Source organism: Tetrao urogallus (assembly GCF_951394365.1).
Source record: "Tetrao urogallus genome assembly, chromosome: 3".
Classification (NCBI taxonomy): domain Eukaryota; kingdom Metazoa; phylum Chordata; class Aves; order Galliformes; family Phasianidae; genus Tetrao; species Tetrao urogallus.
Window position 1 is genome coordinate 16,363,409 of NC_136815.1, and position 13,122 is coordinate 16,376,530.

Sequence of the window (13,122 nt, forward strand, 5' to 3'; positions counted from 1 at the left end):
GCTACCCTAGAAGAAAGTATGATGCACTCTTTACTCCCCAAAAGGAAGAACATTTAATCATCTTACATGAGATAATGAACTGATGAAATAATAATTCTGTGTCGAGAAACTTCGTTTATTCTCTCTTTCCCTTTTCAGTCCTTCTAACACTGAGAATACAGAATAATACATCTTCAGAGAGTACTAGAGTAAATAAGGCTCTAAAGCTTTCAAGAAATGATAACTGATGTCAAATTCACCAAGGATGTGAACGTACTCCATGTTTTATTATGTTTATTATGTTTTATTACATTTTCTTGGACACAAAATTGTTAGACTGGTCATGAAGACCCTACAAGAAGTCATCATTTATGAGGGTAATTTGCTAACTGGAACTGTTGGCATAAAGAATATTCTGTAATTATTTTCACTCTAATTATGTACTTAAAATCTGGGAGGGATGAGGGATGCATTCTCAGTGAGAAAGTTGGTTTTTTGTTTTTTTGTTTTTTTGTTTTTGTAATGTAGGAAAATACAGTTTACACATATTAGAATTTATTAAACCATTTCTTTTATTTACAACCAAAAGACACCATTAAACTATTTTGCCTTGATTTTATTTGCTCTAAACAGATTGTTCTGAGATGTCTGAGCACATGCCCGAGTGTATTTCCCAGAGTGTATGCTGATGCATACACAGTACTAGCCATGAAAAATGCCACCTGTACTCTTTCTGACTCATGAACTGATTGAGTAAAAGGTTTGAGGAACGCTGCATCTCAGCTAGACTAGGCAACAGCTCACTGAAGAATTGTTAATTTGCTGTCACTGTTCTGTTGTTTCCACAGCATCTGCAAAGTGTACTTACGGAGGAATATCTGGAGTGTCGTTAGTTTTATTTAGCTAATTCCATGGCAAAAATATTTTGAGAAATGAAAGAAAATATATCTAAATATAAGATCTTTGTTCTTTATAGTACTTTTTTTTTTTTTTTTTTTTTTATGATTCTCTGATTATTTAATATTTGCCCCAAACAAACCATATTTCTCTGTCTCTCTAAGCCCAGTTAATACAGTATGTGAGGGTCATAAAAATCTAAAATCCTAAGAATAATAAAAATCTTGAATCTTGAAATAATAAAAATCTTGAAATCTTACCTTAATATATAAAGTCTTAATTTTTAATCACTAGTAACATTTTCCAATACTGACCATGGTGTCCTCTTTTAAATAGTAAACAGTGGATATAGGTTAATTATTTATTTCTAGGACCATTGCTTATTTAAAATTTTGTTACACCTATTATGAGGTGACTCCATAAGGGAAATCTCTATATAAAATGCTTAACAAGGTCATTACTGATGACATGTTGCTTCCAATATAATATCTGGCGTAAGATACAGCCTTTTACAATAATTGCATCACTCAGAAAGAATAATCAGAAAAAGAGAAAGAAAATAAAATTAGCTCTTTTTGCATTGCCTTATGACTGTAAAGAACTATGCACCCGATGTGGAAATGAAAGTGTCTTCACAGGAAGAACAGCAGCTGCTGTATCAGCAACCTAGAGTAAAAACTGGAACAGAAAGAAGAAAACTTTCAACAAGCTTTGTTAGTGAAAATGTAAATTTAAAATGTTTGCTACATGTGAATGTTAGCATCTTTTTTTTTTTTTTTTTTTTTTTTTTTTGCTAAAGTTCAGTGAATATTTATTGTGGTATTTATTGCAGCTTTGAAATATAGCATGAAATGAGCTCTTTCTGAAAGAGTTTGGAAGTTTCTACATGAACACATGAGCCTTTGGGAACTGTTACTCTCAACAGCCTGTTAGCAGAAGACTCTGATTGCCAGAACATTCTGCTGTGCTTTAATACAGCTGTATGCTAACAGTAGAGCCAAAAAGAGTTTTGAACTTAGGCTAATGACTGGCTGAGAGTATAAGAAAAGAAGAAACAGCAAGAACAAAAAAAAAAATCTACTTTTCCCTGAAAAAAGAAACAAAAAAAAAAATGTTGACAAGTATTTTCAATAATTCTATAGGGAAAAAAAATAGACTTTCAAAGTACAATAGAAAATCCTTTTAATAATATAATCCAGTATTTTTCTTTAAAATGTTGATAAATGTAGGAAGGACGAATTTTAAAATATTTGTAATCACAGTCTTGAAGAAGAAAGGGCAAATACAGAAAACCTGATGATATATGATATATGATATATGATGAATACAGAACACCTGATGGCAGCTTTTTTACTAGAAGAATGATTTTATTCAATAATAGGTCAAATAATTGTGCAAAACAACTGCCCAAGAGCAATAAAAATCCATACTTCATTTTTTTCAGATTTTTTTTCTCATGTCTCCTTTTGTTTTCAGGGGATCTGCTTTAGCAGCTATTTATATTTAACATTTTTTCTTTAAAAATCAACCTCGATAATAATTAATGCAAAATACCACTTCTAGCAACATATTTTAAGAGTACTTTAACTAGATATACTGAAAGGCTTCTGTGTGGTTTTCCATAACATTTAGTGAAATTAACAAAATTTTGGGGATTTTTTTGCATTTGTTTTTTACTGTAGCTGAGTCTAATAAGACTTAGATTATGCTGTAGATTTTTCATTATCACTCTTTCACAAAATGCTGCTGCAATCTACAGGAAAATCATTCAGCTGCTGAAGAAAAAGCAGCTCCTGTAACACTTAGAATAAACATTGATGTTTTAAAAAACTAAATGCCTGTTTGAACACAAGCCAAAACCAAAAGTTTGGGCAAAAAGGATAGTATGAAAGTGGTGGAACTGATGTGCAAGGCCAGAGCTCAAACTGGAACTCAGACCAGAATACGTATTATGGTATGCTCAGGATCTTTCTTCATCTCCCATCTCTTGGGGTTAAACACCTAATCAGCTACACAGGGAACCCACAGCCTAGCACATGAAATCATCTCCCTGGTTCACACCCAGGGCAGTATTGCATCAGTGATGGTCTTTTCTAGCTTTTACTAATTATTTGCCCTTACTTTTCCTGATGTAGGAGCTGTCAGGCAGTTGCAGATTCTGAAATCTCAGCTATGAAAAGCTCAAATTACAAATACTTCTAGTGAAAATGTTAAATGGCAGAAACAATGGCAAGTTTGTGCTTTATGAGATATTTTATGTGAAACACAAAAATATCAGTGGCACTGAGATGTTTTGTCAGGAGCCTGACTGTCAGTGCTGAAATATTTTAGGTTTCCTTCCCTTTGATTTGGATCCCTCAGCCCCTGGTTCAGTGCCCTCCTTCTGAACCCTCCCTCAGGCTGCAGGCAGGGACTTTCTTGAAAAGTGCTGCTGTCAAAGGCCCAACCAAAGCCAATTTCTTGTCTAACAAGTGATAATAGTAACGGTGTTTCAGCAAAGTCCCTCAACCTAATTAGTTTACAGTTATAGATATTTCCTAATGGCTTTCTGCAGGGGAAAAAAAAAAAAAAAAAAAAAAAAAAAATAACACACAGAATCACATGCATGAGCTTATGGCAGACATTTTATCTATATCATCAGAAATGTATTTTGTTTGACAATTTCTATTTATTAAATTAGACACAGTGACCTAGACGTGTTGCTACACTGATCTGGCTATGCAGGACCTGGTTCTGGGTTGCTCTCAGCCAACTAGGCATGACATATGGTCTCCCTTACTGCTCCTCACCACAATAAACCCAATTCACTAAGACATGACATATTATAGATCTTACACTCTTCCCCCTCCAGTGGTTTTATGGGAAGTGATGGAAAACCAGGGGATTTTAATAGGAAGGAATTATGCTCTCTTGACACCTGTGCAATAGGAAAGTGACTGAGTGGAAATTGTAACTAATACATTAGAGACACATTACAGGATTAAGCAAAACAAACCAAATAAAATATAGCCATGCAGATAAGAGCAAATAAGTGAAGAAACTAGGGCAAGTCTTTTATCTCTATGTAGTTTAGTGTAATCCAGGTCATACTGGTATTGATTTACTGCCAGTTAAAGATTTGATAACTTCTGTAAATTGAAGGTTCTTTATCACATTTTCTGCATCCATCTCAATTGCAAAGAAAAAAAGCTTTCAGTATTTGCTGACTCATTTAGAAGTCTCAGCTGCATGATATGAAGAGATACTGAAATAGATATTTCTTCTCATCTACGATACTCTTAAACTACTTGTAAATTGGGATTCAGAGAAGTAATCAGTCAGTATAGGAAACTTTCCTTATTATCATCTTTGTAATTATCTGTGTACCTGCCATTTCTCAGTTACGTAGTACTATAGTTGCCTACAACTAAACAAATAACCATCTTTGTACTCTAAATTCATCTAAATAAGTCAATAATTAAGTTCTGGAATACCTGAGAAAAGTGCTGTTATCTTCATTTTTTACCTAGTGAGCAGTAATACAGGGAGATTTTGAAACATATCCTAAAGTATGTGTAAAAGTTATAAATACAACCAAAAGGCATATTTTCATTCATCATGTTAGGAACAAAGGAATACCAATACTGACAAATTCTGTTCTCAACAGAATTTTCCACAGTACTCTGTAACTTACAACTGTATATGTATATGGCATGAGATTTGCATATATAAAAATCCAATAAAAAAGCATCAGATCAGTCCTATTTAGGTCACCAAAGAAATGAGCAATTAATCAGATGAAGTCATTTTGTGGTTTTGTTTGCTCAGCAATAAAATGACACAAAGGCATATCCACATAATTTACTAAAGCTTAATTCATTTGGATACTTGTGATCAAAGGCTTTGAACAATTACAAAGAAATGTTAAGGTTGCAACATTCTGGCTAGAATGAATCAGGATAAAAATAAAAAGAAGTGAAAGGAAACAGCAACAACAACAAAAAAGAATAAGAAATCCAACAACCAACTTACATGCCCAGAATTGCTTTTTCCAAAGCAAAAAACAACAAACCTGTTTCCCACTCCCCCTCCCCATGAGAAAGCATTTTTGGACTATAAAACAAAACAGTTCCTCTTATTTATTCTTTCAGAATTTCTGTGACAACCACAGTGCAATGGTGGCACCTATTGGTCTACGATATACATGAAAATAATGTAATGAGAAGGATATTTTTTCCCAGATTAACATAGTCCACTTTTTTTTTTTTTTTTTTTTTTTTTTTTTTTTACACTGAGAGCAGCACTAGATTGACAATTCCTACACTGAGGTGACAGTGTGATTCATAGTAATAGCTCTGAAATTATCTTCTCATTCAGGATTCTTCCTGCATGATGTGACTATATTCCTGAATTGATTCCTGAATTGATTAGCTACAAATCTGATCTTTGAATGGGTGCTGGATCTATCAGTTCCCTACAGAATATCTACATGGGTGTCCCTTTTTCTGAACAAGTCATTTTCTCTGATGTTTTCTAAGAAAAGGGAATAATGCTCCCCACAGATGCAAGAATAGGTAATTGGTATCCTGTTTGAGTCAAGTTGTGAAAGGTGAATTTGCTGTTTCTTAATTTCTCAGTATGGAGGGCATATAGAAACAGCTGGGATGGTATGGGGAAGAGACAAGCATAGGTTCGTGGCTGACCATCATGAGCTCACTATCATGAGTGGGGGTGCCAAGCAAGTACATTGGTGAGCTATAGCTCTCACAGCAAATTTGTACATAAAGACAAAAAGGAATGCTTACTTTCCTCCAATACTTTTTTTCCTTCTCTTGTTATGATAAAGAGTTTCTGAAGAGAAGACAAACTGAATTTATCTTTACGATGGAGGAATAAGCAAGAGTTTGCAATTAAAACAGTACTTCAAAATACAAAAAGTCAGATAGTTTATCCTTTGAATAAATAATGAACTTCAACATTAGCCTTTCCCTTCCCCTTTCTCTTTCTATTCCCTTTTTCTGCTTGTGTTTTTCTTCTTACTCAATTAAATTAAATAAAATATTTTTAATAATAAAAAAGCACATCAGTCCCATCAGGCACTGAGCAACCTGTTCTAGATGTATGTGTCCCTGTTCATTGTTGATGAACAATTGTTGATGTCAAGTGGATGACTGGTTGAAAGAAACATTGAAATAAATAGGTGAAAGAAATCCTCTAATGTCTTTTTTTTTTTTTTTCTTCTTTTTAATCTAAACAATTAAAATCATTTATTTGTGAAAGCTCTTCTTTGCTGTATCACTCTAAGGAATATTTTTTCCCTGAAGAGAAAATATTTGAGAATAAAAAAGGTTAAGCTGGAAACTAAAATTTTGTTACAACAAAGTACTATATTCTAATATGTAATATCATCAACCTGAATATTTACTTTCATTGCTCCCAGTTACTATTAAATTTGCTGTCAAAACAAAACTTTTAAAAAAATTATTTGAGAAAGAGTTAGGAAACCCTAGGAAAGGAAAATTTCAGCAGGAAAAGCAGAAAAGTATATGATAATCAGAAATGGAATGCACATAGAATAACACCTTTAGAACTGATAAGTCTATAGAATAAATATAAAGATCAAATTTAAAAGGCCAGCTTCAAAATCTGTTTCAGACCTTGAGGTATGAAATGAGAAGGTAAGCCACAAATGAAAATGGTGAAGCATACTTCTGTTTCAGGCACCTTAAAGAATCACTTTGTATATCTGAGATAAAATGGAAGTTCTCCACTGTTGGCAGAATGTAAGTAATGAATATATGTAACATGGGTAGAAAGAATAAATAGTGAATTTCCTAAAAAAAGAGAGACTACTAATGGGATTGGATAGAAGTCTGTGTTGGGATCCATTATGCACAATGCATTCCTAACTGCATAATCTGGAAAAAAAGCACAAGCAGTAATATGGGAATTTTTCTGAGAATACAAATTATCGACAGTTGTCAAAAGTGAAAGATGACAACAAAGATAGTTGAACCAAGATACTATGTTTTTGAATGACAGGCATGAAATATAAGGTGAACTTCATCACAGGTATATTCAGAAGAAGATACACAGAAGCAAATAAAAATCAATAAACTGAAAAGCATATATATATAAGAGTAAATAAACAAAAAGTTAAGTTCTTCAGCAATAACCTGAATTTACATATCTGCACTCTGAAAAAAGATATTGGAAGCTCTTATAAAAAGAATCTGCTCCGTTGGCTAAAAGATGTAGAATTGCAGGATTGTTAGGCAAGATATGGAAAAGAACACAAGTCATTGTCTAAAGCTTTAGTACCACTTCAGAATGTACAAGAGATAACAGAAAACTGGCAAGGATTTTCAGCTGCATAGAATGCTTTCCATTTATGGAAAACTAGGATTCCTCAGCTCCAGAAAGAAATGATGGAATGAAAGATGACAGTGTGCTTTGAAATTAAAAATGAAAATGAGCAAATAAAAAAAGAAAGCATTATTTATTATTTCTTATAGTGGGAACTTAGAGGACTGAGTGATAGAATGAAACATCTTGCTCAAAACAAAATGAAATGCAAGTCTATAGAAGCATAATCCAATTTTGAAACTGATTGTATGAAATCTTTCAGACGAATGCATGAATGTAATGTACAGATATATCAGAACTGAATTTCCCCACACTGATTTGATAATGGTCTTATAAAATCATGAACCTGTCACTAAATATTAATGCAAAACAAATTCATGATTTAAACTTGCCCATATGAGAACTCACTGGATATACTGCATGTCAGTATAGCATATAAATGACTATGCACATTTCCAGCTGCATTGAATCCTTAGTGGATGATGACTGGTGGTTAACGTCTTTAATTGAACTTTTAGATCATTCCTTCAGACCTGGAGGTTGCCAAGCATAGCGTCTTACACTTTTCACTTATGGGACATCAGGGATAAAAAAAAAGAAACAATGTTTTTAATTACCAACTTAAACCAATAGCATAGTGCCTTAATTCTAACTAAAAGCATGTCTTTCGAGGGTACAAATCCAACTAGTTCCTTGATGAACTTGTCTACTTCTTTTTAACATAAGTTTTCTAAACATTTTTTTTTTTTTGTCTGGATTTATAGTCTTTGGTTTGGAGCTAACTAAGTAAACATTTGGTATTATATTGCTCTAAATTTTTGTATGTTATGTGAGATACAGAGGCAGAAAATATGTGATATAAATATTTTTAAGAACATTCAAATGCTCTTGAGCAGTAAATGAATTTACTGCTTAAAACATTCCAACCAAAATATCATTCCTCCAAAACTTATGTCATGAAAATATTGCTATAAAAAATGTGAAAGGTTCAGAGAATGTGAACATTAACAGCTGGTTAATCTACTGGTTCAATAATGAAGGACAATCTTACTTTGAACTCAACATATGTTCAGATTTTTTTTAATTCTCAAAATAGATTTTTTAGTTATAAATAATTAGAAAACAGATGTTTAGGTTGTTTTTTTTTTTTGTCACATCAGTCCCATTTACAAGGGAGAAAGGAGGACCTGGGAAACTATGGGATGGTGAGTCTCATCTCTGTGAGAAGAGGTGAGACGGTGAGTCTCACTTCTGCCTGGGAAGATCATGGAACAGAACCTCCTGGACAACATGCTTGATCACATGAGGAATGAGCTTGTGATCCGAGACAGCCAGCATGGCTTCACCAGGGGAAGGTCATGTTTGACCAATCTGGTGGCCTTCTATGATGGAGTGATGGCATTGGTGGACAAGGGAAAGGCGACCGATGTCATTTACCTGGACTTGAGCAAGACCTCTGACATCGTCTCCCACCACATCCTTATCTCCAAATTGGAGGGATATGGATTTAATGGGTGGACCACTCGACGGATAAGAAATTGGTTAAAAGGCTGCAGACAGAAGGAGGTGATCAATGTCTCTATGTGCAGGTGGAGGCCGGTAATGAGCGGTGTCCCCCAGGAGTCTGTCTTGGGACCGGCAGGACAAGGGGAAATGGTTTTGAGTTGAGGGAGGAAAGATTTAGGTTGAATGTCAAGGGGAAGTTCTTTACTGTGAGAGTGGTGAGGTTCTGGAACAAGCTGTCAAGAGAGGTTGTGGATGTGCTGTCCCTAGAGGTGTTCAAGGCCAGATTGGATGGGGCCCTGGGCAGCCTGGTCTAGTATTAAATGAGGAGGTTGGTGACCCTGTCTGTGGCATGGGGGTTGGAGCTTGATGATCCTTGAGGTCCCTTCCAACCCTGGCCATTCTGTGATTCTGTGACTCTGTAAAGATCAGGAAATCACTTGATTCACCACTGAGTTTGTATAGTACATCTCCTGCAGAAATTTAAAATACAGTATATTTCTATTTATTCTGAGAAATATGCTAATGTCCCTTATGTATTTTCTTTCGTATTTTACAATGACTGGCATATTTAACAGCAGTTGTATGGTAAAAAAACTAATCGGTCCATGAAATATCACAACTCGAGATGGTTGATTCAGTTGATATACAAACTAGCTTTTATTCAAAGATACTCTAAGGACATAAACTGGAAAACATTTAAGTTTTATATTGAAGTAGGTTTATAGGATTACTTTTGATACTAAATTTTTCAAACATTGTTTTACTATATTTAAACAGGTAACAGAACCAAGTTAAATCATTCCACACTTAGAACGTTTGTCTGTTAAACATTCTTCTAAATATCCAGAAAATATATCTCCTACCAGGAAATACTCAATTTAATAATTAAACCAGAGACATAAACAAAAAGCATGTGGCATGTCCATCGCATTATTTTCCCTTCGTATTTTCTGATAGACTTAAATATATGAGTAGCTCATATTTACATGTGCTTAAATTAGTGCATATCACCTCATTTTATAAGGAAAATTTTATCTTTATATACATATTACTTTTGTTCTTTAACTCAAAGTTATATACTGCCGTTCCACTTTTCTTTACTTTTGTGATTCAACCACTGATATCAGCAGATAATACTTAGCTCCTGTTTAAAATCATTTCTTCTCGTGATTTCTTGGCCTCATTAAGTGATATTACAATTCTTTTAGTTCCTAGTAGTAAAATTTTGTAGTTGCTGGTTTTATAGTATATACAGCTTCTGTAGCATCTGTGACAAAACTAGTGACACATTACTGAAAAACAATACAGAATTTGAGGATGGCATTACAATGATGACTGTCCTAAACTGACCAAAGAAGTATTCTATGGCATATCACATTATGCTCAGCAATAAAAATTGTGTAATTTTTTAGTTCTGGATGATATGAACACAATCTCACTGCACAACAGCCTCATAATGAGCTTTATCATAAACAATTATCTTCTTAAATACACATTTGAAGTCAACGTGCTAGTTGCTTCTGTTACCCAAAAACATAACCATATTTTTTTCATTTCAAATTTAAGTATTCCTAACAATTATTTCTTTCCAGAGTCACATATTTATTTCTTCCATGAGAAACTAATAGGACTTAGGTAAGATAATAAAAAATTTAATTGGTTTCCATGTGCATAGTTTTTTTATATTCATTATGGTGAAAGTCTTCACACAATACAAATATTTATACGTATTGAGTCCTTTGTTTCTAAGATCAAGTTCTTCACAGATCTACTCTGCCTATCAAACAAGAATGACTCCACAATGGAACCATAATCACATTGGCCACCAGGTAAAAATGAAAATACATTTATTGCTTTGGACACATATAGGCTGAATTTTCTTCTGTGGAGGTTCCAACATAGTTTTGCATACAGCCATTGGCTTCTGCATTCAAATGAACTTTCAGTACAAAAATTTATATGAAACTTTTTTCTATTGAAGTAAATGGCAAATTTTCTAATTACCATTCTTGCAAATGAAGAGCTTCATCAAAGCTTAATGAATGTTTATGGAGACCAAGGAGTAGAGTGAGCCCTGCCAGTGAGTGGTGCCTTTCTGCAGTGGCAACAGCAACAGTGGGTCACTCCCATTGGTACACATTTATACAAGCTTAACATTCAGGCTCTTGTTCACTGCTGGAAAAAAGTATAGCTAATAGTAATGACTATGTTGAAAAACAGTGTTTTGTAGCTGAAAATTTGCTCTATCAAATAATGATACTGTACTCTTTGTATTTGTTGTAGTTTCCACGGAAATTAAAAGGTGGCATTATTTTCAATCTGACCTACATAGTTAAAATTTGTTTAATGAAAATATAGCATGCTAACAAATCAGTCCTGTGAACTGTAAGTCCCTCTTTACAGGAGGGTAAGTCATGCTACAGAAGAAAAAGAAAAGCTGCTCTGAATACTACATATTTTTAATTTATCATTTCATTCATAAATCAAGAATGCCCCTTTATGTGCTTTTTTGCTTTAAAATCTCTAAGATCAGTTTTCATGATTATGTTTAAAGACATCTGAACTGAAGAAAAAAATAAGCCCTTCAGAATCAGCAGTAATATACTTATCACTAGAATCTAAAGATTAAAAGAAAATTGATATAATTAAATTTCACTTTCACAGTCTAGCACACAAAGTGAATCATTTTATCTTTTTCATTTTTCAGGCCCTCTTATTTCCCTTAACTACCATTGCATATTATCATGATTTTTTTTTAAAATGCAACAGTACTGATTCCACAGTCATTACCCAGGCACTGTTCACAGAAATTTCTTATTCAACTAAAAACAAACAAACAAACAAAGTTTTTTTATCATATTCAGATCAAAAGCTGTAATTCACTAATATATGATTCCTTCTAATAATAAGCTTGTTATTCCAAACTCTGATCATTATACTTTGTTAAATCTTCCTCAAAACAAACAAACAAACAATTTAAATCTATAGAGAATCCTTTCTCCTTAATAAAACAGAAGAAAGATGTGATAATTCCAATTCCAGCCAATTTACCCTGTATTTTAACCCCCACTGTTCTGTGATGAAAGATAAATATGATTTGACAATGTAAGGAAATGCTTCCTACTGTTTTAAAGAAACAGCAGTGTAAATTATGAAAACTGAACTTTGGTTTGGGCAGACTATGCATGTTTCTTTTAGTGATAAAGAAAAATTAACTTCCCAAGGAGTGCAGGAGAACAAATTTTACAATTTAATCTATGTGAAGTTTCTTCTATCAGCAACATGTTTTCCTCCCCTTGAACTTCGGTGCTAGTTCAATGTTAACATACTGGGAAAAGTATATTCCACTGAATAATGACTACTACTTAGAATATTTGCAGTCAGATTTGTCAAAAAAATGTTCCTCTTAGATGATGGTTATCAATTTGAATGGTCATTGAAGTCACAAGCAAAAATAAATATGACAGCAGTATTAGACTCTTCAAAGTCACTTCTTAAGGTCTAGTTGTTTCTGTGACTTGGGGAATGGCCTTTTGTTTGTTTGTTTGTTTACTTATTTATTAACATGCCTCATCTGTTCTTCTATTCCTCAGCTAACTGGAAGATACACTTAATCAAGCCACAAAGATGAATAATTATACAGACCCCTCACAGAGGGCATAAAAGCCAGGTCATCAGCATTACTTAAGTGTTCTGCCCCTCTTAATAATTTTATTACAGCATTGTCGACAAGTAGAAACTAAGACTGGAAATCCCATTGTTCTGGAAGCATGATTAAGTGCAACCCTTTTCCTGAACATTTAATTGGATTATACAGGCATGACAGCAATGATCGAAGTGTCGAAAACATATTTTTTAAAGCTTACCACAGGTTTGCCACCTCATCAGCCTTGGAACCTAAAAATGTGGAATAGTTGGAACTTTCAAGGAAATACAAGGCATTAGACATGCACAGAAATAGGTTATAGGTGCCTAAAGTGGGATAGATTAAAGAGTTTATATTCACAAATGTCACCCTCCTCCTTTTTGACTTGTGCTTCTATTTTAAATTCTACTAAAGATTTTTTTTCTTGTCTCGCAACAAATAATGTTTTGTTTTTTTAAGAAGGACTGACGTTTAAGTAATTCTACAAATTAGATACAAACATAATTGTATTGCACATAGCATCTACTGTAGTTCTGTAATGTGTTTTCACAGTACCATTCACATTGGTGAGTGTTGATATATTTGTTATTAGAGAAAGCATCAAGACTGGAAATGCTTCCAATATATATACCCAGTTAGTTATAAACTGGCAAAGAGAAGAGTAGAAGGAACATCCAGTCACCAGGATCTGAAACTTGGTGGTCAAATATTATGTACCATTCATTTCATTGGCCATGTGAGCATTCCCA